The sequence below is a fragment of the Balaenoptera physalus genome (genome assembly GCF_965194825.1).
Source record: "Balaenoptera physalus genome assembly, chromosome: 14".
In the NCBI taxonomy this organism is placed as follows: Eukaryota; Metazoa; Chordata; class Mammalia; order Artiodactyla; family Balaenopteridae; genus Balaenoptera; species Balaenoptera physalus.
This window is the reverse complement of record NC_138893.1, coordinates 54847968-54875122: the sequence shown is the minus strand read 5'-3', so window position 1 is coordinate 54875122 and position 27155 is coordinate 54847968. Positions and strand designations below refer to the sequence as shown.

At 38.2% G+C, this 27155-nt stretch overlaps 1 long non-coding RNA gene across 2 annotated transcripts; it reads right to left on the bottom strand.

Annotated features, from left to right (window-relative positions):
• LOC309642398 lies at positions 1-27142 on the bottom strand. 2 transcript variants are annotated; one of them, XR_014253155.1, is made up of 2 exons: positions 26818-27142; positions 1-23472 (listed from the first exon to the last, which is right to left on the bottom strand). It is a non-coding gene; the product is annotated as an uncharacterized lncRNA (long non-coding RNA). The 2 variants fall into 2 exon arrangements; XR_014253156.1 differs by having other exon boundaries at positions 1-17815.
• Positions 27143-27155: the final 13 nt, after the last annotated feature.

Here is a 27155-nt window from a genome sequence, read left to right as displayed (position 1 = left end):
TGTCTTGATTACTGTAGCTTTGTAGTATAGTCTGAGGTCAGGGAGCCTGATTCCTCCAGTTCCATTTTTCTTTCTCAAGATTGCTTTGGCTATTTGGGGTCTTTTGTGTTTCCGTACAAATTGTGAAATTTTTTGTTCTAGTTCTGTGAAAAATGCCAGTGGTAGTTTGATAGGGATTGCATTGAATCTGTAGATTACTTTGGGTAGTATAGTCATTTTCAATATATTGATTCTTCCAATCCAAGAACATGGTATATCTCTCCATCTGTTTGTATCATCTTTAATTTCTTTCATCAGTGTATTCTGGTTTTCTGCATACAGGTCTTTTTTCTCCTTAGGTAGGTTTATTCCTAGGTATTTTATTCTTTTTGTTGCAGTGGTAAATGGGAGTGTTTCCTTAATTTCTCTTTCAGATTTTTCATCATTAGTGTATAGGGATGCAAGAGATTTCTGTGCATTAATTTTGTATCCTGCTACTTTACGAAACTCATTGATTAGCTCTAGTACTTTTCTGGTAGAATCTTTAGGATTCTCTATGTATAGTATCATGTCATCTGCAAATAGTGACAGTTTTACTTCTTCTTTTCCAATTTGGATTTCCTTTATTTCTTTTTCTTCTCTGATTGCTGTGCCTAAAACTTCCAAAACTATGTTGAATAATAGTGGTGAGAGTGGGCAACCTTGTCTTATTCCTGATCTTAGTGGAAATGTTTTCAGTTTTTCACCATTGAGAACGATTATACATCACTTTGAGGGTGCTGATCATTAAGAAGTCATGACTTTTTCCCAGGCCTGTGGGGGAAAATATGCTATAAGTCCTTAGTATTCTAACAATAAGTGAAGGATAAATGCTAAGTTATTAGCAAAATCTCCCGTTATTCAAGTCAGCAGGACACAATTTTGTTGTGATGTCCCCTAAATTGGGATGTGCCACGTTTTAATTTTCCTTCTTTGTATCTGCTAATGAGCACAAAATTCTCTCTTGCAGCTATCAACTTGTAAATTTCCAAACAAAAGTGTGTTGGTATTAAACAGAATATTTTTTTTCCTGAAAGTTGGTGAACAACCCATTTCACAACATCTTTTCATTTAAAGGACTGTTTCAAAACCAGATCACTTTTACCACAATTTATATGATATGGGTTAAGGAAATAATCTTAAAAATATGGCTGGTGACATGCTGGATTACTGAACTGACTTCATGTCAGAAGATATAATAAAAACATATATTGATTTTTATATCATTATTCCTAAGATCTATTAATAGATTATAATAGAAAATATTTAATATAAATACATATGGGCTGTTTCCAATTTTTGACTATTATAGATAAAGCCACTATGAGCATTCATATCAGTTTTTTTGTGTAAACACAAGTTTTCATTTTTCTAGGATAAATGCTCAAGACTGCAACTGCTGGGTCAGATGTTCAATCCATTTTTAGTTTTATAGGGAACTGCATAATTACATAGGAAACTACAGAACTACATATAGGGAACTACATAAACATAAAATACACCAACTTGATACAGAGTTTAAAAGAGGAATAGATAGCATTTAGAATGGCAAAAAGATAACTATTAAAAACACAGGATGAGATATTATAATTGACCACAAAGTCAGAACTTTGCTTTCCAGTCACAAGAACAAAAAGGAAAGTTTCATTAAAAAAAAAAAAACAAAAAACCCCAAACTAAACAACAAAAAACCCTAATATTGTCTAAAAAAAAAAAAGACAACCAACTGAATGGGAGAAAATATTTGCAAATGATATGACTGATAAGGGGTTAATATCCAAAATATAAACAGCTCATACAACTCAATATCAAAAAAACAAACAACCTGATTTTTAAAATGGGCAGAACACCTGAATAGGCATTTTTCCAAAGAAGATATACAGATGGCCAACAGGCACATGAAAAGATGCTCAACATCAGTAATCAACAGAGAAATGCAAATCAAAACCACATTGAGATATCACCTCACACCTGTCAGAATGGTCATCATCAAAAAGACCACAGATAACAAGTGTTGGTGAGAATGTGAAGAAAAGGGAACCCTAGTACATTGTTCAGAATGTAAATTGGTACAGCCATTATGGAAAACAGTATAGAGGTTCCTCAAAAAACTAAAAATAGAACTACCATATGATCCAGTAATTCCACTCCTGAGTATATATCCAAAGAAAACAAAAACACTAAATTTCAAAAGATATATGCACCCCATATTTGTGGAGACAAAAGTTTTTAGAGAAGATTTGATTATCAATAGAAGGATGGTAGAATAAACTAATGTATAGTTTTGGACCATTATATAACTTTTACCAGGAATGAGTTCAGTCTTTTATCTATTGACCTGATGGAATGTCTATAATATACTATTAAGGAACAGTATTCATTGAAGGGTAATATGTACTGTTTGAGATCCTATTTTTATTTTTTATTTTTAAATTTTTAAAATTTTTATTTTTGACTGGGCTGTGGCTCATGGGATCTTAGTTCCCCAACCAGAGATTGAACCCGGCCCACGGAAGTGAAAGTGCCGAGTCCTAACCACTGGACTGCCAGGGAGTTCCCCGAGATCCCATTTTTATAAAACAACAAAAAAAATGGCAGACACCACAAAAAAGATACATGCACCCTGATGTTCAGTATTATTTATAGCAGCCAAGATATGGAAGCAACCTAAGTGTCCATGAGCAGATGAATAGATAAAGAAGGTATGGTATACATACAATGGAATATTACTCAGCCATAAAAAAGGATAAAATTTTGCCATTTGCAACAACATGGATGGACATGGAGGGTATTATGCTTAGTGTGAAATAAGTCAGAAAGAGAAAGATAAATACTGTAATACTGTATATCACTTATATTTGGAATCTAAAAAATACAACAAACAAATGAATATAATAAAATAGAAACAGACTTATAGAGAACAAACTAGTGGTTACTAGTGGGGAGAGGGAAGGGAGGAGAGGAAAGATAGGGATAAGAGATTAAGAGGTACAAACACAAGCTACTATGTATAAAATAAATGAACTACGAGGATATATTGGATAGCACAGGGAATTTAGTCAATATTTTATAATAACTTTAAATGGAGTATAATCTATAAAAATTTTGAATCACTACGTTGTACACCTGAAACTAATATAATATTGTAAATCAACTATTCTTCAATAAAAAGAAAGCTTCTGGCACCAACTTCTAAGAAAGATTTTCACAAGGATTTTATTCATAAGGAACATAATAGTTGTTTTGAATCATGAAGATAAACAAATGCTTCATTAAAATGGGAGCACAGCGACTATGTGAGGGAAGGAGACTGTGTCAAGGCAGATTTGAAATGCCACTGTAAGCTGAAGAGCTCTGCACACCCCCTCATGTATTTTAGGCATATCCTGTGATGCTAGCTAATGCCTAACACAATGCCTGGAACTGCTCAAGAATTCCTCCTCCAGAACTGCTAAGGTGGCAAAATGTTTCATGTTTTGAGGTGAGAACTGAGGCTGAAAGAAAAACAAAATTGAAAAACAGCCTATTAATGTCTGTTCTAACTTGTATTAAATCAGTTCACAGTAGATAATTTCAATTCGTTGGAAATTATTACATAATATCTTAGTTTAAAAAACAAAACAAAATACAAATATCAAATATTCCTCATGTTTTAAAATACTATTGTGTATTCTGAAATTAAGTTATGAGAAAAATGCCAATAGAGAAGAGTGCAGAAACATTTTTTAGTAAAGATAGAAAAACAAGGTTTCAAGATAGTTTTAAAATTGTCTTCATCAGTTTATAAAGATATATATATACATAGAAGGATTTCTAGTACCGTTTGACAGATAGCCTTAATTCAGTTGCAGATATATTGGTAGAATAAATACAAATTATTACTTTAAATCATAGCATTTTAGATTTTGAAGGGATCATAGCAATTACCTAGTTCAATATTTGCCAAATAGTTTGGAGAACATTAGTATCCCATGTCTTGTTAATGCTTGTTCTGTGGGGAAAACAAAGAGTTCTGTGCTCAAGTAAGTTGGGGAAATGTGGGGTTAAATAAAATTTAATAAAATTTTAAAAATTTAATTTATTGAAGTACCATTGATTTACAATGTGTTACTTTCTGCTGTATAGCAAAGTGATTCAGTTATACATACATGCATACATACATATATTCTTTTTCATACTCTTTCCCATTATGGTTTATTACACAAAACTGAATATAGTTACCTGTACTTTATAGTAGAACCTTGTTGTTTATCCATTCTATATATAATAGTTTGCATCTGCTAATCCCAAACTCCCAATCCATCCCTCCCCCACCCCGCTCCCCCTTGGCAACCACAAGTCTGTTCTCTATGTCTGTGAGGCTGTTTCTTTTTCGTAAATAAATTCATTTGTGACATATTTTAGATTACACATATAAAAATTTAGTAAATTCTTTTTTTTTTCTCTTTTGGCTGCGTTGGGTCTTCGTTGCTGCATGCGGACTTTCTCTAGTTGCAGCGAGTGGGGGCTGCTCTTCGTTGTGGTGCGTGGGCTTCTCATTGCAGTGGCTTCTCTTGTTGCGGAGCACGGGCTCTAGGCACGCGGGCTTCAGTAGTTGCAGCACATGGGCTCAGTAGTTGTGGCGCATGGGCTCTAGGGTGCACGGGCTGAGTAGTTGTGGCTTGCAGGCTCTAGAGCGCAGGCTCAGTAGTTGTGGCCCACGGGCTTAGTTGTTCTGCGGCATGTGGGATCTTCCCGGACCTGGGATCAAACCTGTGTCCCCTGCATTGGCAGGCAGATTCTTTTTTTTTTTTTTTTAATATTTTATTTATTTATTTATTTATGGCTGTGTTGGGTCTTCGTTTCTGTGCTAGGGCTTTCTCTAGTTGTGGCAAGTGGGGGCCACTCTTCATCGCGGTGCGCGGGCCTCTCACTATCGCGGCCTCTCTTGTTGCGAGGAGCACAGGCTCCAGACGCGCAGGCTCAGTAATTGTGGCTCACGGGCCCAGCTGTTCCGCGGCATGTGGGATCTTCCCAGACCAGGGCTCGAACCCGCGTCCCCTGCATTGGCAGGCAGACTCTCAACCACTGCGCCACCAGGGAAGCCCGGCAGGCAGATTCTTAACCACTGCGCCACCAGGGAAGTCCCTAATAAACTCTTTACTTCAGGAATTCTAAGGGTTTTTCATAAGCTAATGTTCATGGTGATAGCAGTTTGCGTTTCCAAAACTTATTTGACTTAAACACTTTTTATTCCTGTAAAACTAATAATATCTCATGAAATAACTAGTTTTCCTATATCCTTATGATACATCTTAAGAAAAGCTAACTGATCTGGTCGAGTTGCTTTATGTTACAAATTAAACAACAGTGGCCTGAAAAGGTTATGTCACTTGCTCTAGATTATGTACAGTTTCTAAGTGGCAGAGATAAGGTTTGAATGCACATTTCCTGATTCTCAGTCCCATGGGTTTTTTCCTCTATTTACCATTATCAAAGAATATGTTTCATAACTTTCTTAAAATATTAATATAAAATCATGTCTCTCTTTTTTTAATTTTTTGGCTGCGTTGGGTCTTCATTGCTGCACATGGGCTTTCTCTAGTTGCGACGAGCGGGGGCTACTCTTTGTTGCAGCACGTGGGCTTCTCATTGCGGTGGCTTCTCTTGTTGTGGAGCATGGGCTCTAGGCGTGTGGGTCTCAGTAGTTGCAGCATGTGGGCTCAGTAGTTGCGGCACGCGGGCCCTAGAGCACGCGGGCTTCAGTAGTTGCGGCGCATGGGCTCAGTAGTTGCAATGCGCAGGAATCATGTCTCTTTTACACATGAAAGTCTTCATTTGAGGGCTAATCCATGGATTCTTCCATAGAATTGGAAGGGAGATTTGCTGCTTCGTCAGAATCCCAGATATCCATTCCAAGATTACTAGAGGAAAAATATCAATTAAAATTTTTTAAATTCAATCAGAAACAGGGTCATAGGCTTTTAGACATGGAAGCTGACCACAAAGTAAGAAAAAAAAAAAAAGCAAATGGGCTCATCATTTGCATCTTGGAAAAATCTACAGATATTTTGCCATTTTGCCTTAGTGGAAAGAATAAAGCTTAAAAACCATGAAGTAAAGGTCATCAGCCAAGCAAAATTTTAGAGAGGATTTTCAACTGTTAAGATATAAACATTATTTTCTGTGGCCAAGAGATCATCAACATTAAGGGCTTAAGGAATAGGCACTATGAAGAAAGGGTAACAGAAGAGATAAAGGTGGAGTGGGAATAAGGTCAGGGGTTCTAAAGTACTGGACATCAGACTTCCCTACCTCCACCCTTCCATATACCTTCTCTGAGTACCCACTCCTTCACTATCTGAAATTACCTTATTTGTTGAATATCTTTCTCCAGCACTATCCATCTATTCATTGATTTGTCCATTCAGCAAATATTTATTAGGTGCCCCAAATGTGCCAAGAACTGTTCACTTAGAGATACAGTAATGACCAAACGAGGCTAAGTCCCTGTTCTCAAAAGACAGACAGACTATAAACAAGTAAATAAAAAATATCATTTCTGAAAGTAATCATTGCTTTGTAGGAAATCCAAGATAATGCAATAGGCAGTGACTGGGGGAGAAGGACAATATTAAATAAGACAGTCAGGGAAAGTTGACTCTAAGGTAGTGACATTTAAACTGAGAAGTCAGCCATGCAAAGACAGAACATTCCAGGTAATGGGAACAGCAGTGCAAAATCCCTTCATGTAAGGCCTTGCAAGTCCACACAAAGCCAAGCTTCATGAGGGAAGGGACCTGGTCCGTCTTGCCCAATACTGATTTCTCAGAGCCAAGCAGAGTTCCAGGACAGTAGGTACTCCATAAATACTTGTAGAATGGAAAGGAATGGATAGTTTGTCCTGTATCATAGCACTTACTCTATTATATTTGCTGGTTTACTTACCTGTCTCCTTGAGGGCAAGGGCTCTTCCCAACCTCTGTAGCCATGTTTAGTACTATGTCTGGCATATGGAGGTGCTTAACAGAATTGCTAAGCAGCATATAAGAGATGTTGAATGAATACTGTATCTTTATTAGAGAAGATAAAATTAAATGGAAGGTATTCTTTAGGAATGCCTACTGAAAATATGCTAAAAGACACTTAAGATTTTTGTATTGTTCCAATGTTGCTTAGTTTCTTTTTTTTTTCTTTTTGGCCACACCACGTGGCTTGCGGGATCTTAGTTCCCTGACCAGATATTCAACCTGGGCCCCCGGCAGGGGAAGGGCGGAGTCCTAACCACTGGACCGCCAGGGAATTCCCTGTTGCTTATTTCAAAAAGTGGAAAACTGACATCTGTTCATATTATCAAGGCAGTTTTCTCAGGGATAAAGGCCAGAGAAGAAGATGGGAAGAATTATATCTTAGTGTTTATAAATAGCAATCACTACCTTAATAGAACATTAATGTTAATATGAGTTCAAAAAGTGACTTTTCTAAATTCTAGTAAAGGTTGCTAGTGTTGATTTTTCTGGTACATATGCCACCTGTTGGGAAGAACATTTCCTCAGGTAAGTACTATAAAAAGCACAAGCAAAAGGTCTCAAAGGGAAGAGAGATACCAGAGAGAGATTTAATTAAGCAGTTCTTGTAAGAAATAAGAAATGAGTTAACCAGTTAGGTTTCCTCCCAGAACACCTGAATAAATACTGGGAAGGAAATTTCTAACTCTCAGGCAAAATTCAGTTTCTGGTTTAATTTTATTTAGCCTATTAAACACTAAAAGACTATTAATGCTTTAGTGCATTATAGAATAAAACAGATGTGGTCTCTAAAAACAAATATAAAACAGTCATTCTTTTTATGAGCTACTATATAAACTTTACCAAATACTTATGATTTGAAAAGAAAATGTGATAAAAAAAAATGGAGTATAGGAATAAAAGCAGAAAGCCAAAGACAAGAGTCTTATCAAACATCTGCAGTGAGAAGGAAGAGAGAACTACCAGAAAACTGAGACAAACGAATAAAACTGTGTCCAAAATTTAAAAATTAAAGTATACATAGAGAGTGGTTAATGATCCCAGATGCCACAAGAAAAGCTGCAGGATTTGACTGGATTGTTGGTGATCTCTGGTGATCTCTTTCAATGGTCAAAGCAAAGTAGACACAGTAGTCCCTGCTTATTTGTGGGGAACACATTCCAAGACCCCAGTGGACGCCTGAAAATGCAGATAGTACCGAACCCTATATATACTATGTTTTTTCCTATGTCATATATATATATAATTTAATTTATAAATTAGGCACAGTAAGAGATTGACAATAACCAATAATAAAATAGAACAATTACAACCATATACTGTAATAAAAGTTATGTGAATGTGGTTGGTCTCAACTTCAGCTCTGCTGGAAATTTACCAGCGCTTCTTCACTAGCAGACACAGCCTCTCCAGTAATTGTTATATTTTTCAGTCCAAAACTATTCCTGAATCTGTGTAACCATCCCTTACTTGCAGTAAATGGCCTGGTGTCACTCGTTTAATGCATTCTCTTGCTGAAGTCTTTGTACAGGCTCCGTGCTTCCTGGTACATGTTACCGTCAGTCAGAACACGTTTTCTGTTCATGTCATCCACCCACAAATGTAATGTCTTTTCCATCTTGGCTAAGCACTTATCACCCACTGTGGCCATTAACTTTTACAATTTGAGGTGTGACAGCAAAACAAGCACACATTTCTTTAGCTTTCTTCACAATTTCAGGGATAGAAGATTCATTTTCACCGTAGATCTTAGCAACCGCAGCATATGATTTTTTCCTTTCCTTATTAAGACCAACACTTTCACTTTTTCACATAAAGGAAGCACTTTATAGCTTCTCTTGGTATATTCGATTTGCCAGCATCACTACTCTTGTGCTTTGGGGCCATTATTAAGTAAAATAAGCGTTATTTGAATGCAAGTACTGTAATACCACAACAGTTGAACTTATAACCGAGACAGCTACAAAGTGACTAACAGGTGGGATGTGCTGGATAAAGGGATGATTCACGTCCTGCACAGGATGGAGAGGAACGTGATTTCATTACACTACTCAGAATGGCAGGACGCAAATTAAAACTTATGAATTGTTTATTTCTGGAACTTTCCACTTAATATTTTCAAACTGCGGTTGACCAGAGGTAACTGAAATCGCGTAAAGTGAAACTGCAGGTAAGGGGAGACTACTGTATATTTAAGAAGAGAATAGGAAGGTAAAGAAATGGAGGCAGTGATCACAGACAAGGTGTGTTTTTTTCATTGAAGTATAGTTTATTGACAATAGTGTGTTAGTTTCAGGTGTACAGCATAGTGATTCAGTATTTTTGCAGGTTATACTCCGTTATAGGTTATTACAAGATAATAGGTATAATTCCCTGTGCTATACAGCATATCCTTGTTGCTTATCTATTTTATAGTTTGTATCCATTAATCTCATACCCCTAATTTGTCCTTCCCTCTCTTCCTCTCCTCTTGGTAACCACAAGTTTGTTTTCTGTATCTGTGAGTCTGTTTCTGTTTTGCACATACATTCATTTGTATTATTTTTTAGATGCCACATATAAGTAATATCATGGAGTATTTGTCTTTCTCTGTCTGACTTATTTCACTAAACATGATATTCTCTAGGTCCATCTACGTTGCTGCAAATGTCAGTATTTCATTCTTTTTATGGCTGAGTAATAATCCATTGTATATATATGTACCACATCTTCTTAATCCAGTCGTCTGTTGATGGGCACTTGGGTTGTTACTGAGAAGGTGTTTTTTAAAACTTGATAATGGATCAAGAGAATGGAATGGTAGTTTGTACAAGATAGTTGAATCCAACAAACACTTAAAAGTTTTTTTTTAATCTTGTATACTTGAGGTATACAACTTGATGATTTGATGTATACATTGTGAGATAATCACTACAATTATGTTAATTAACATATCAATCATCTCAACTAGTTAGCTTGTGTGTGTGTGTGTGTGTGTGTGTGTCTCGTCGGAACACTTGGGATTTACCCTCTTAGCAAATTTCAAGTATACAGTACAGTATTGTTACCTATAGTCACCATGCTATATATTAAATCTCCAGAACTTATTCATCTGGCATAAATGAAACTTGTGTATCCCTTGACTGAAAACACCCTACTTCCCCCAATCTTCCCCCTCCCAGCCCCTGGTAACCACCATTCTACTTTCTGCTTTTATGAGTTTGACTATTTTAGATTGCACATATACATGAGATCATACAGTATTTGTCTTTCTGTGTTTGGTTTATTTCACTTACCACAATGTCCTTCACATCCATCCACGCTGTCACAAATGTTAGATTCTTTTTTGTTTTTTAAGACTGAATAATATTCTATTGTATGTATGTATCACATCTTCTTTATCCATTAATCTGTTGATGGACAGTTAGGTTGTTTCCATATCTGGACTGTTGGGAATAATGCTGTAGTGAAAATAGAAGTGCAGGTATCTCTCTGAGATCCTGATTTCAATTCCTTTGGATAATGCTATATACAGAAGAGATGAGACTCGGTTATTACCCAACTTGGTTTTTCAGTGATTGAAAATGTGATATATAGAGTTGAACTCAGTACTTGAAATGTGGCAGAAGTGTATAGTAAGCCTACTATTTCCTATGATCCCAATATGAAACTTTAAATGTCAACCTTTAAAGTATATTCACTTTTTAATCAGCTGCATCATACTACATCAAGTAAAATTCCCTGCCCTGCTGTTTTTCATATGAATGACTAGAACAGGCCTCCACATCTTGTCAGTGCAATCTTTAAAAAATCAACAGTTTTAGGACTGTATTATTTTCTCAGTAAATACCATCTTATTGGTTTTAGCTCAACATTTTGGCCTATCAATTTCAATTCTGAATCCTAAGCTTGTTATTATAGCAATTCCCAAATGTGGCCTATTGGCAGCAGAATCACTTTGAGTGCATAAAAAACATAAAAATTCCTGGGTCCCTCTTCAGAGATTCTGATTCCCCAGGTGTAACATGAGACAAGGAAGTCTACATTTAACAAGCCCTTAAGTAATCCCCAAACAGCGATATTTGCAAATCACTGTTCTCTCATATCCATTAATCAAAAAAGTTGAAAACAAGTACTCAAACAAATGCATATACATGCATGTTCACAGCACCACTATTCACAGTAGCAAAAAGGTGGAAACAACCCAAATGTCCATAGACAGATGAATAGATAAACAAACTGTGGTATATACATACAATAGAACATTATTCAGCCATAAAAAGAAATGAAGTACTAATTTATGCTATATGTGGATGAACCTTGAAAGCATTATGCTAAGTCAGAGAAGCCAGACACAAACGATCATATATTGTATGATGCCATTTATATGAATTATCAAGAATAGGTAAATCCATAGAGACAGAACACAGATTGATAGTCACCAGGGATTGAGGAAACGGGTCATGGGGAGCAGATGGTTAGTGGATGTGGAGTGATGAAATGTTTCTTCACTTGATAGAGGTGGTGGTCGTACAACTTTGTGAGTGCACTGAATGCCACTCAATTGTTCACTTTAAAATGGTTAATTTTATCTTATAGGAATCTCACCTCAAAAAAAGATGTGAACCAGGTGTTTAAGACATCTAGAAGGCTTAAATAGGTACTAGGATAGTGAAATGGGAAAAGTGATGGTACAGCATATTCTTCAAGTTATGATAAGACAAAGTGCAAATTCGTTTTGTCTTAGCCCTGAGGAAGGAAATAAAATTAACCCATAGCAGATGGGAACTGTATAGAACAGGGGGTGGGAAACTCAGCGATATGTTTTTGTAAATGAAGTTTTACTCGAACACGGCCTCGCCCATTTGTTTATGTTGTCTATGGCTGCTTTCAGGCTACAATGGCAGACTTCAGTAGTTGTGACAGAGGCTATATGGCCTGCAAGCCTAAAATATTTACTATCTGGCCCTTTAAGAAACAGTTTGCTAACCCTGTATAGAATATGCTGTCTTTAGGGCCAAACTAGGTTCACACTGAAAGACTCAAATCTAAAAGGCAAGAAAAATGCTAGCCCATAGTTATGGTGCCCTATGTGAAGAGTTTCTGGAGTATTCAAAGCTTAACCTGAAGAAGTGGACATGATTAGGAGTTTGGGAACCTAATGAGAAGAACATCAAGTGAACACTAAGACCCATAACAGGGAGGTATTTAGCTGTAACCTGGCTGGCTATAAAAATCTATACTAAAGCTTTGGAAGAAAGCTTTTACTTTCTTCAAATCTAAAACTCTCAATAAACACAATCCTTTGGGAGGTAATAGGTAGGACTTCCTGTGGGCTAGCTGAACTCTTGGATGGTTAAAATGTAGAAGTTGAACTAGAAATACCTTTTTTTATGAGTGATAAATCAAATCATAATGAGAATATATTTTAAAAGAATTAGCAATTAGCTTAAAGGGAAGCAGGACACTTTCATACTTTGCTTTCATCTCCATTCACTGCTAGAGTTCAAAGAATACCTTAAAATAATAAAAAAATCTACACTTTCCCCTTTAAAGTTTTTTTCATAAGAAATTTTATCTTTAGACTCTGAATTTAGCTAAAGTCTCTGAAAGCAAGAATATAAGTGAATAATGTCTGCTTTCCCTATTTGACATATGAATTTCAGGAGTTTTCTAAAGCATGGTCAGATCAAAGAACTTTCAGGAAAAGGGTAAAGGTGGCCGTAAATTTTCTCCAATAAAATCTCTCTACGCCCAATGCCTTTCCCCTTATACGAATGTGAACAGTTACAGTGCTGGGTCAAGTAGAGGAACAGAACTAGTAGAAAGGGACTTGGGTCCTCATTTCAATTTTGGAGCTTATAAACAATCTTTCCAAAAGTAACTTTCTCTTGAGTTGGTTCAGCGTGGGCACTACTTTACACCTATGACGTGGAGGATGCGCAAGGACAAGAAAATCTCCTATGTTTTTGTCCAGCCAATAGTCTCTGGATAAATTTACATTATCCCAGGACCTTAAGATCCAAGGCTCTGAGGAAGTAAGTCATGGTTAATTGGTAATTTGTATAAGATGGCAATGCTGCTTAGTTTCAGTATTTGCAGGTATTCTGCAAAGACCTTTAAAGCATGGAATAGCACAGATATTGTATTACTGCTTAAATTCTGCAAGGATTAGAGTCAGAGTATCACTCACATTTGTCATATGGTCATAGTGATAAGCAAACAGACCCTACAGCTTCCTGTAGGTGTTATCATATTTATCCTCTTTCCATTTATTGCCAAATTTCTCTAACAAGTGGTCTATAACTGTTCATTTTCTTGCCTTTGCATTTTCTCTTCACTCATTTTTCTTTCATCTGTCCAGTTTAACAAACAGCAGCACTAGAGAAGCGTTAAATAATTTAAATTTACAGTCAAACTAACATAGTTTGGTTATGATACTCATCAGCTTAGGAGGAGGAGCTGTTGAAAACTACCCTAGATTGGGAATTACCATAATAGCAGAATAGAAAGTTAAGGAAATGAATGAATCTAGGGTCCTGCTAAGGACACTGAAGATGGCTGACAGTAGGGTCCAAGCTGGGTACGGTCACAAGTGACACCTAATATGCACATGGCTTGCTCCCTCTCTCCCTTCAGGTCTTTAACCATATGTCATCTTCTTAGAGAGGCTTTCCATGACGATCCCTTTAATTCTAAACATTTACCCCATCACCCTGACATTTTCTATTCCTTTTCCCACATTTACTTTCTTCCACAGCACTTATCACCATCTCACAAGCTATATATTGTACTTATTTAAGTTGTTTATTGTTTGTCTCCCACTAGAATGTAAGCTCTGTAAAGGAAGGGGTGTTAGTCTATTCTGTTCACTGTTGTATCAGCAACACCCAGAATGGTGCCTAGAATATTACATTCAATAAATACTTGTTGAATTATTGAATTTCAATCTCAAAGTGAATAAACAAGTTGTATCCTGGCCCATATTTTAAAACGTATGTCCAAGTAACTTGCTTGATGCAGTTTTTAAATAAAGTGGGCACAGGCTTTCCTGCCAAAGAAAAATATGCTCCTCTCTGATGATACATAGTATCATGAAACAGTACAGACCTCAAGAAGCAACAGCATCTTTTACCTATTTGCTTCTAAAATAAATGGCTTGGGACTTCCCTGGTGGCTCAGTGGTTAAGAATCCACCTGCCAATGCAGGGGACACGGGTTTGGGCCCTGGTCCAGGAAGATCCAACATGCTGCGGAGCAACTAAGCCCGTGTGCCACAACTATTGAGCCTGTGCTCTGCCCGTGAGCCATAACTACTGAGCCTGTGTGCCACAACTACTGAAGCCCACGCGCCTAGAGCCCATGCTCCGCAATGAGAAGCCACCGCAATGAGAAGCCCGCGCACCACAACGAAGAGTAGCCCCCACTCACCGCAACTAGAGAAAAGCCCACACGCAGCAACAAAGACCCAAAGCAGCCAAAAATAAATAAATAAATAAATAAGTAAATAAATTTATTTTTAAAAATAATAAATAAAAATAAAATAAATGGCTTAATACCTACTATGCTGCTAGTCCTAAAAGGCAATCTCAAAATATTACAATAGATTATGATCAATAGCTCCATCAAGGAAGTCAAATCATTCACTTACTTAGGGGTACATTTTTCAGTTTACTCAATTGGCAGTCCAGGAATTAGAGTTTGTCAATTTATACGGTCTAACACGTTGGTTCCCAATCCTCAGAAGCTTTGAAAAATGAAATTCCTGACACCCCTCCCCACCATACTAAGTCTGTTAAATCAGCATCTCATATGGTAGGTCCCAGGAATCCGTCTTTTTAAAACATTCTCCAGCTGATTCTGCTATATTGCCAAGTTCAGAAATTATCATTCTAGAAGAGCCATTCCAAGGCTCCTCCTATGGTAAAGATGACTGACTGATAATACCTATATACTTAAAGCTTTTCCAGTTCAAAATAATTTCTTCCATGCCCTATGGTGCCAAATTTAGGATATAACAAAGTCTGAATTTTTTGACAGATAAGAATTTGAGATTTGTAACTATGATTAATATTCTTTAGGATAGTTTCTAAATTCTAACTTTAGAATTCTAAATTTTCAAAAACTTCTGGATATACTAAGCACAAAAATTAGTTATGGCCTAACTCTGTGTTCTAATAATAAACAAATTAGTTTTCTTTTGCTTTCCATATTTAACAATGAGAGTTGTAATGAAGATTTTAATTTAAGAAAACTGAAAAGGATAAAAGAGAAACTTGGGACTTCCCTGGTGGTGCAGTGGTTAAGAATCTGCCTGCCAAGGCAGGGGACACGTGTTCAAGCCCTGGTCCGGGAAGATCCCACATGCCGCAGAGCAACTAAGCCCGTGCGCCACAACTACTGAAGCCCATGTGCCTAGAGCCCACGCTCTGCAACAAGAGAAGCCACCACAATGAGAAGCCCACGCACCACAACGAAGAGTAGCCCCTACTCGCCGCAACTAGAAAAAGCCTGCACACGGCAACGAAGACCCAATGCAGCCAAAAATAAATAAATAAATTTATTAAAAAAAAAAAAAAGGAACTTTACTAAAGGAATAAGATCCTTGAACAACTCACAATGGGGTTTAAAATTTGCCTTCTCATGGGTCGAGTTTTGAGATCCTTTAAGTATACACATCCATACATTCAATGACCATGGGCCTCACCAGAAGCTAAAAATAATCAATGAAGGATTAGTGTTGATCAAACAAGATTAATGCGATAAATTATGTGAAAAGATCCTTGATTTCTCTAACCAACTAACAGATTATGTAAAAAAAATGATTTATTATGGTAGCAGTGATGAGATTCTAAAAATCTACAGAGAAATATTTAATATGAATACATTACTACCTTAATTTTTAAGGTTCCTATTTTGGGTTTTTTTTTTTTTTGAGTAAATGGCTATATTAAATAAAAATCTAGTTAAAATGTATTAAGTTGAAAAGGTGCTAACAGCAAAGCAAATAACAGAATAAAAAGGAAAAAAAGCGTTATTATCCACATTTTCATCCATATTCATTTACATGACACTAGACATTTTCATAACATTGGTCCCTGCTTTTAGCTGAACTTTATAAAAATACCTTGAATTGCTGTATTTGGATCCCAGCCTTCAATAAGGTACCTGAATAAAAATACCATTTCAATTTTACAGAGTAGGTGAGGGTGAATTTTAAAATTTTCTTCTCAAGAAGACAGACTTGAAAATATAGCACCAATATCATTCATACCTACATGTAAGGTATCCTGTTCTGTTAAATTCCATTAGTACAACAAACTGATGAGTTTATCTATAAAATGTAATGAAACATTAAACAATATGAAAAAATAAAAATGAAAATAGTACAATAAAATAACATGTTTTATACACAATTTGTAACATAATAACCTTATGGGGATTCCCTTGTATGTTATTTGATAATATAAAGAATGAACCAGAAGAGGGCAGCTTGGAGACAAGGAAATCAATTAGGAGGCTACTGTCAAGAGATGATGGCTACTAAAGCAGAGCAATGAGGACAAAGACAGGCTTCAAAGGAAAGCTGTTTATAATTCACAATCAAATAACGTGCTGTGTGTGGAATGTTTTAAAAAATGTAATTTCAGAGTTGCTCTTAGTTTTAACTTGGGTGACTGAATAGATACTGGTTTCATTAAAAAATAGGAAATACAGAGAATAAGTTTTGTGAGGCAAGGTTGGTTTTGAACTCCACACATACTGAGTGCTTTGGACACTGGGTTAAGGGTGTCACAGACAATCTGGAGCTTGGGTGAAGAATCTGGGCTAAGGATAGATTTAGGAACCATTATCCTACAGATGGTAGTTGAAGCTATGATACTACTTAAGGGAACAACACAAAATGAAAAGAGAAAAGGATCAAGGACAAAACCCTGTAGAACAACAATTAAGGGCAGCAGAGGAAGAGTTTTGGTTTTTTGCTTTGTTTTTTGCTTTGTTTAGATTAACTTGAACATGTTTATATGCCAAAGAGAAGAAAACAACTAAAAAATCCCAGAGAAAGGAATTAGAGCAAGACCCCAGGAGAATTAGTATAGAAAATTTTAAATGGTGTAAGAGATGGGAGAAGAACAGTAGAAACTGATGTTAAAGAAACCAAGGAAGAGAAGTTCAAGACTGGGAAGTGGTCCATAAAGCCAAGTGCATTTAAGAGGTCTAACAAGATATACTGGCTTTGGAATTAGAAAGTCCTTGGCACGGGACTTCCCTGGTGGCCCAGTGGTTAAGACACTGCGCTTCCACTGCAGGGGGCACAGGTTTGATCCTTGGTTGGAGAACTAAGATCCCGCATGCTGTGCAGTCCTTGGCAGCACAACAGGTGCTGGAAACTAGAATATTGTGGGTGGAGGAGTTAATAGGTGATGGGGTAGGGAGAGGATTCCATTTTCTACAAGTCTGACTGTGAAGGAGAGGAAAGAGAGCAGAAATCAGAAAATAATCCAATCAGAAAAATCCAATTTCTGGTTTTGTTGTTGTTGTTGGAAAGGGGAAATGAAGCTGGTATGGGAAGGTGAGGAAAGGGTATACTAAAGATAAAAGGAAAGGTTAAATGATGAAACAAGGCCTCAGGAGAGACAGAATGGATGGAATCTAGGACACATATAAGATCAGCTGTGTAGAAAAAAAGGGTACCTTTTCATCTGAGAGAGGAGAGAAGGATATCTGCTGATGAAGTTAAGCTGGCCTGGCAGTCAGTGCTGCAGTTCATGACTGAGAGTCTACTTCCCCCGAGAAAGCAATGCCAGCAGCTGAAAGTACAAGGTCAAAAGTGGGGCAGAGGCGGCGCGCCGGCCCTAAGGAGGGCCGGCTCCACTCCCCGGCCCAGACAGGCGGGCTGGCTGCCCTGAGGAGGCAGGGAGGGGAGGGCTGGGCCGGCCGGCTGGCGGACAACGATGCCGAACTTCTTTCTGCGAGGCCCCCAACTGCACGTGGAAGAGCACGCAGTCGGACCCGGCCTTTTTCACGTTCCGGCGGGATCCAGCCAGATGCCAGAAGTGGGTGGAGAATTGTAAGAGAGCAGACTTAGAAGATAAAACATCCGATCAACTAAATATTATCGATTGTGTGCCAGACACTTTGAGACTTATATGATCTGTAGAGCTATACATTTTGCAGAGGCATCAGAAAACTAAAGAATGATTGGGTTATTTTATTTCTCAAAATTAACGGAAGCAGATACTTGTGAAGTCATTGGGAGAGTCCTTATAGGCCAGTTCTTCGAGATAATGCAATGCCAACAACATTTGATCTTACCAGCCATTTGAATAATCCACACAGTAGACACAGAAAACGAATAAAAGAATTGAGTGAAGATGAAATCAGGATACTGAAACAGAAGAAAATTGGTGAAACCTCTTAACAGGAACCAAAACATAAGGAAATAAACAACAGCAATGCTCAGAACCCCAGTGCAGAAGAAGGGGGTGAAGAGCAGGATGAAGACATTTTACCCTTAACCCTTGAAGAGAAGGAAAACAATACTTAAAATCTTTATTTGAAATTTTGATTCTTATGGAAAAACAGAACATACCTCTGGATGGACATGAAGCTGATGAAATCCCAGAAGGTCTCTTTACTCCTGATAACTTTCAAGCACTGCCTGAGTGCCGGATCAATTCTGGCGAAGAGGTTCTGAGAAAGCGCTTTGAGACAACAGCAGTTAACACATTGTTCTGTTCGAAAACACAGCAGAAACAGATGCTAGAGATCTGTGAGAGCTGCATTCGGCAAGAAACCCTCAGGGAAGGGGGAGACTCTCACTTCTTTTCCATCATCACTGACGATGTGGTGGACACAGCAGGGGAAGAGCACCTGCCTGTGTTGGTGAGGTTTGTTGACGAAGCTCACAACCTGAGAGAGCAATTTGTGGGCTTCCTGCCTTATGAAGCTGATGCAGAAATTTTGGCTGTGAAATTTCACACTACGATAACTGAGAAGTGGGGATTAAACATGAAGAACGGTTGCGGCCAGGCTTACATTGTGTCCAGTGGATTTTCTTCCAAAATGAAAGTTGTTGCTTCTAGACTTTTAGAGAAATATCCCCAAGCTATCTACACACTCTGCTCTTCCTGTGCCTTAAATATGTGGTTGACAAGATCACTGCCTGTTATGGGAGTATCTGTCGCATTAGGAACAATTGAGGAAGTTTGTTCTTTTTTCCATCCATCACCACAACTGCTTTTAGAGCTTGACAATGTAATTTCTATCCTCTTTCAGAACAATGAAGAAAGGGGCAAAGAACTGAAGGAAATTTGCCATTCTCCAGTGGACAGGCAGGCATGATGCTTTTGAAATCTTCGTGGATCTCCTACAAGCACTTGTTTTATGTTTAGATGGTATAAATAGTGACACAAATGTTAGATGGAATAACTGTATAGCTGGCTGAGCATTTGTACTCTATAGTGAGTAGCAGATTTTGATTTCATCGTTACCATTGTTGTTCTTAAAAATGTTCTATCTTTTACAAGAGTCTTTGGGAAAAATCTTCAGGGGCAAACTTCTGATGTCTTCTCTGCAGCCTGTAGTTTGACTGCAGTGCTGCATTCACTAAATGAAGTGATGGAAAATATCGAAGTTTATCATGAATTTTGGTTTGAGAAAGCCACAAATTTGGCAACCAAACTTGACATTCAGATGAAACTCCCAGGGAAATTGCACAGAGCTCAGCACAGTAACCTGGAATCTCAGCTAACCTCTGAGAGTTACTATAAAGAAACCCTTAAGTGTTCCAACAGTGGAACACATTATTCAGGAACTGAAAGATATATTCTCAGAACAGCACCTCAAAGCTCTTAAATGCTTATGTCTGGTACCCTCTGTCATGGGACAGGTCAAATTCAATACATCAGAGGAGCATCATGCTGACATGCACAGAAGTGATTTACCTAATCCTGACACACTCTCTGCTGAGCTGCATTGTTGGAGAATCAAGTGGAAACACAGAGGGAAAAATACAGAACTTCCATCCACTATTTATGAAGCTCTTCATCTGGCAGACATCAAGATTTTCCTAATGTTTATGCATTGCTGAAGGTCCTACGTATTCTTCCTGTGATGAAGGTTGAGAATGAACGCTATGAAAATCGGCAAAAGCGTCTCAAAGCATACCTGAGGAACACTTTGACAGACCAAAGGTCAAGTAACTTGGCTTTGCTGAACATAAATTTGGATACAAAACACGATTTGGATTTAATGGTGGATACATATATCAAACTCTATACAAGTAAGTCAGAGCTTCCTATAGATAATTCAGAAACCATTGAAAATACCTAAGAGACTTTTAAAATAGGCTCTCTCTTATATTTGATATTTTAAAAAATCTGTAAGAAATCTAAAAATACCTTACAGAAAAGTTGTAAGGTGTACGTAGGCCACTTAATCACTGAATATCTTGACCTGTAGGCCTCCCATTGAGTACATTAGTCATTGATAATCTGCCTGTTTAAATGGCCTGTTTGAAGTCCCATGCTTTGGAGACCTAACTGTTCTTCCATTGAAAGTACCATGTTACACTGTGTGATCTCTGCTAATGGCACTTTGGAATTGTATTAGTTAACTCATTTTAGACATTAACATTTATCACTGTGGATCCAATTGTCAGGTATTGAGTTATCAGTTCTTTGAAGAAATAAATTTTGAGGAGGTATGGGAGGAAGGAATACATTTTATAAACATTACAATGAAGCTCATGACTGACCTCTGAATAGTAGGAGTTTTAAGTATGCTGTTAAAAATCTGTAAGGGACTGTTAAGAAAATTATCAGACTGTAAGAGAAACATGTGAGCTTGCCAAACAAGGATTTCAGTGTAGATTTTGTCTTTATCAAATGAAGTTAAAGGAACAAGTTATAGTTAAAGTTTGAATGGAAGAGCCTGCCATTGTTGTTCCACATCTGGTTGTTGTTTATATTCCTTTATTGAGCCTACATCTTCCTAAGCTTTTTGGCAGGTATATGTTGAACACTTCTGTTTCATGGTCAAGACAGGATCAGAGGCCATGGATACTGACAACTGATTTACCTGTTTTTTTCTGTCTTTTTCCATGACTGTATCTACTGCCTCATCTTGATTTACAAGCAAAACCTAGAAAACCTACAAAAATAAGTGTTTTGTGGTTTCTAGGAATAATACAGAAAATATTGCTGTAATTTTTGGTGAAGAAAATCAATTTTGTATAGTTTTTTTCAACCTAAACAAAATGTGAATTTTGTTTTTAAAAAAAAAGTGGGGTAGAAAGTTTAAGGAATGATAAAAAAACAGTAGCTGTGGGTAGGAAAAGGAAAGAATGGCTAGCTACATTATAGACCATGACATATCATCACCACAATAATCTGGTTATGTGATTTTCACTACTAGAATTTAGTTACATTTATATATATATATCTGTTGAAAAAGCAAATGGCTAAACTGAACTAGAGTGGAGAGTATGCTGGGAAAAAGTGGAAGAAAGACAAAAGGCAAGGAAAGTTTAGATAATGGTGTGAATAAATAATAAACCAAGTAATGTGGCTAGACAAGGAAGAAAGTTAATCTATTGACAGAGACTACCGATGATAAAATGGTAGTCAAGAGACAGGGTCTTCATGAGGTGAGGGATTAAGTATAGAAAAATAAGGGAGAGGGAGAGATGAAGAAGGAGAAGAGAAGGAGAAGAGAAGAAGAAGGAGAGGAGAAGGTCAGACTTTAGGATTTTTAATATTGAACAGTCTTAGATGTTATGGTCCTGCAGACAGTCAGTTCAGGGAATTTGGGGTGCTGAACCTGTGATACACATGAAGTTTTCTGGGTGTTTACCAAGTATGACAGAAACTAGAGGCAGAGTAGGATTTACTGATCTCTGGATCTTAAACGAAACTTTCATAATACTGTTTCGGTGCAGAGCTGCCAAAGACATTGGGACTTTATTTGGTTATTAAGGTTAAACATCAGTATTAGTTTTGGTGGCTATACTATTAAAAGATAAAAACTCTAAGAAACTCAGGCAATTAATGAATCTCAAAATGAAAAGATTAATAATGTTTATACTCTTCTGTCATTAATATATACATTTAGAAAATAAAATCAAAGCTTAAAAACTCATCAGAGACTCACACAAGATAACTGTAAATTTCAAAGGAGAACTAAAGGTTACCCCTTGAAGCATGAGTATAGTTTGGAACATAAAACAGTATTTTAAACTCTAGATAGTACATTTATAGAACACTACTTAAAAATATAAATCAATTTTGAATATTTACATTAGAGAGTGAGGTCCCAGCTTAAACTCACCCAATGTTTGGCAAGAATGATGTATGACAGTACTCTGTTCCCAATTTTCAGGATTCAGGGACTTCATCCCCCTCATCCCCATACTGGGCTACAACTGCCCTTCTCATGGCAGACCCTCTGGTTTTGTGACAGAAAAGCTCCGAAAAATGGGCAAATAAGTAGAGTAAGAGGGAGACACAGCTGTGTGGAATTGAAGATCCCAACTGTTTTGGATATCAGTATAGAACTCAGTATGGTTATTCTGTTACAACATATATAATCCCACTAGGATATAAATATAGCAAAGAACAGAATTTTACTTGGAAAGAGTGGATCCAAAGTGTAACTACCAGGAATTGCTCTTATATGAGGAAAGTTTCTCAAAGTAAAGAAATAAGGCAGAGAGCTTAATAAAAGAGTTTTCCATTTGGATCAAATAAACAGAGAACATCTCTGAAATACATTTCTAAAAACTTCAGAAATCCATGGGAAAATGAATTTTTATTTCAAAAAACAAAAGCAGACCATCTGTCTCCAAATTTAGATGACTATAATAGTTCAAATCTGATGCGATCAAAGTATGTTAAGCAGCAGGGTTTAGCAAAGGTCATTTCTCACCTCTCTCTCATCTTTTCTCTTTTACTACCATCATCCCTCTCCCTCTCCCCCTCCCCACAAAAAAACCCCTCATGTCAAAATATTCTATAATTTAAAAGGGCAATTGTACATTTTTTTTTGTTCTTTTCTAAATCAACCCCAATCAGAGTATCTCTTGTCTGTGGCCATATATTTCCCCTCCCCCTCCCCCACTTTGGGAAGAGAGGTCACTGGGAGGTAAAAGTAAATCTGTACCTCCAGATAAGAAAATTGCTGCTTTAGAGTTATTGCAACTAATTTGTTTAATGGTTTTACATTTAAAAAAGCACTTTCATATTTCACGGTCACATTTCACCATAATCTCAGGTGGCAGGCAGGAGAGGGAATATTATGATCATCCAGGTTGTTCAGATGACAAAACTGCAGCTTACTGAGTTAAAGGACTCTAGGGATATCTGAGGCAGATTCATCTTCTGAGGCTGACATCACGGAAGGTAACCGCACCTCTTGACAAAACAGTCCTTCACAGCACTGTCTGGAGGACTCGATATGACACTTTATTCTGGAAACAAGTAATATAAATTAAGGTCCTTCTTCCCTCTTACCCTATATAGATGGAGTTGCAAATTCAAACGCCAGGCAGGATGACACACCTAAGTAAAACATGCCCCAAATAAAGAAACGATAAAATGAAAAGGTAACTTACACCAAGCCTCAGTGCTGAAGAGGCTAGAGGGGGGTGATGGTAAATTGGAGGACTGGACAACTGGAGAGGCTTTCTGTTCATAGCGAAGAGAGCTGCAAATCACTTACAACTGACTATTGCCTTGGATGACTGCCATGTACAGATCTGGTTTTTCTAAATCTGATTTTTCAGAAATATAGACTTTTATGTTAAGTCTCCTGACCTTCAAATGACAGCAACTTAAAAAAAAAACCCAAAAAACTGTGGCTTCCCTGGTGGCGCAGTGGTTGAGAATCTGCCTGCCAATGCAGGGGACACCGGTTCGAGCCCTGGTCTGGGAAGATTCCACATGCCGCGGAGCAACTAGGCCCGTGAGCCACAACTACTGAGCCTGCGCGTCTGGAGCCTATGCTCCGCAACAAGAGAGGCCGCGATAGTGAGAGGCCCGCGCACCGTGATGAAGAGTGGCCCCTGCTCGCTGCAACTAGAGAAAGCCCTGGCACAGAAACGAAGACCCAACACAGCCAAAAATAAATAAATAAATTAAAACAAAAACAGAAACAAAAAACAAAAAACTGAATCAAAACACTTTGGCAAATGAGATTTGGCCCACTAGTTTGAGATATCCGCTGGACTGATACTGCTTCCCTCTTCTTCCCCCCAAAACACATAATGCTCTTTAAACTTGAATATATTTAGGGTTGATTTTTTCCCCCCTCTGAACTATGTCTACGATTAGAGCTCAAATCCTACCTCTATTTAGCCTGTTCATTATTTGGGCCTATATAGTTCATAACAATTAGGTGTAGTTATAATAATGCATCTCAGTAAATACATGCTATATGTATTTTTAAAAACATGTACCACTGTATAATAATGATTCCAGGAGTTAGGTGTACTTAAGGAACACCACAGAGTACATATCATTTGCACATGCACACATACTCTATAATGTTGCTATTTAAGAGATGTATTGGGTTGGTCGAAAGGTTCATTCGGTTTTTTCCATAAGATGGCTCTGGTAGCACTTAGTTGTTTTTAACTTCCTTTGAAACAATTTTGTTAGATTGTATTGTGACAACAGTCATATCAGTGTGCATTAAAAAAAACTCATCAAAATTGGTGAATTTTTGTGTAGCCATTTTGCCGAAATGCAAAATGTTGCTGAAAAGCAACATTTTTGGCATATTATGCTTTATTATTTCAAGAAAGGTAAAAATGCAACTGAAATGCAAAAAAAAAGATTTGTGCAGTGTATGGAGAAGGTGCTGTGACTGATCAAACATGTCAAACGTGGTTTGCGAAGTTTCGTGCAGGAGATTTCTCGCTGGACGATGCTCCGTGGTTGGGTAGAGTAGTTGAAGTTGATAGCGATCAAATCGAGACATTGAGAACAATCAACATTATACGACGTGGGAGATAGCCGACATACTCAAAATATCCAAATCAAGCACTGAAAATCATTTGCACCAGCTTGGTTATGTTAATCGCTTTGATGTTTGGGTTCCACATAAGTTAAGCCAAAAAAACCTTCTTGACCATATTTCCACTTGCGATTCTCTACTTAAACATAATGAAAACGTTCCGTTTTTAAAACAAATTGTGACGGGCGATGAAAAGTGGATACTGTACAATAATGTGGAATGGAAGAGATCGTGGGCAAGCAAAATGAATCACCACCAACCATACCAAAGGCCTGTCTTCATCCAAAGAAGGTGATGTTGTGTATGTCGTGGGACTGGAAGGGAGTCCTCTATTATGAGCTCCTTCCGGAAAACCAAACGATTAATTTCCAACAAGTACTGCTCCCAATTAGACCAACTGAAAGCAGCACTCGACGAAAAGCGTCTGGAATTAGTCAACAGAAAACGCATAATCTTCCATTAGGATAACGCAAGACCGCATGTGTCTTTGATGACCAGGCAAAAACTGTTACAGCTTGGCTGGGAGGTTCTGATTCATCCGCCGTATTCACTAGACATTGCACCTTCGGATTTCCATTTATTTAGGTCTTTACAAAATTCTCTTAATGGAAAAAATTTCAAATCCCTGGAAGACTGTACAAGGCACCTGGAACAGTTCTTTGCTCAAAATGATAAAAAGTTTCGGGAAGGTGGAATTATGAAGTTGCCTGAAAAATGGCAGAAGGTAGTGGAACAAAACGGTGAATACGTTGTTTAATAAAGTTCTTGGTGAAAATGAAATATGTATCTTTTATTTTTACTTTAAAACCAAAGGAACTTTTTGGCCAACCCAATATTTCTAGACATCTTCTCTTTCTCCACTCTCATTGTTCCTAAATTCCTATACCAGAAGAGCCCTAGAAAGATGGGAGACCCTGCAAGGATTTTATTCAGTATGATAGTTTGGCCAAATGATTTCAAGGTTTGGACACATTTATCCGTATGCATTATTTCAGATTATAAGGTGAATGGAACTTCAGTTCTACTTGTACTTATGCCATAATGTACCAATATAACCTGGAACATTAGTTTTGCAGCAGTTTCTTTACTCCCACATCTCCCCTTCCCCAAATGTACAAGGTTTGTTAGAAGTTTTAAACACTTTCTAAATTTCTCTAGGATTAAAGCGCTAAGCACAACGCCTCACACAGAAAGCGGCCATTAAACATTTGCTGAACATTTGAATAAATGAAAGCGTACATAACACTGCTGTGCTGCTTTCCATACTACCAAGTTTCCTCACTTCGCCCCCGCCAGAGTTTCCCAGGACAAGTTACGGAACATTTTATTTAACTCGTTATTTTAACACGGGGTGAGTCACTGGGAAAAGAAAATAAATCAATGTAAGTTGTTTCTTTCATTAAGCGAAGATGACATGTCACAAGTGCGCATGTCCAGCATGCCCTATTTTAAGAGTGCAAAATAATTCAATTGGTTACACTAATAGCAAGCTCTGGAAAGAAAAAGAACCCCTCGCATATTCGGGGTGCTCTTTCAGATGCCACATCTAAAGCACCTGAACTCTAAGAACCTCTCTCCTCGGGGCAAGGCAGAGGCAGGTCCCGCCGGCGGCCCGGGTCTTCGCGCTCCTCGGCGCCCCGCACGCGGGTCACAGGCTCCGGGGCGCATCTCGACGGCGCGGCGACCGCACTTCCACGGCGGGCTCGGAAGCATCCTCCCCCGGGAACACCCGCTCAGAGGCGACTCCGGTGGTCACCGCTGGCCCGCGCCGGCCGGGGAGCGCGCGGCCGATACTCACCCCTTGGGAATAACGCTTCTTCTTCACCACAACGCGAGAAGTGCGGGGCTCTCACGACCCAGGCCACCCCGCTCTCAGATCTCTTCCAGAACAGCCGCCGGGGCAGTTGCGGCCACTGGAGCACAGACGCAGGCGGCGAGTGATCAAAGCCCGTGGCTCCCGCCTGGCGCTCTAGGCGGAGACCGGGCCGAGCCCCAAGCCCACGCAGCCCGGTGAGCAGACGTAGCGCACGGAAGATTCCCGAAGGCACCGGCTCCTCGCGTTCGCCGGGCCCGACCGGCTGAGGGGCCGCACCGCGCATGCTCCCGAACCGCCTCGAAGTTCAGCTCCGAGGAGCA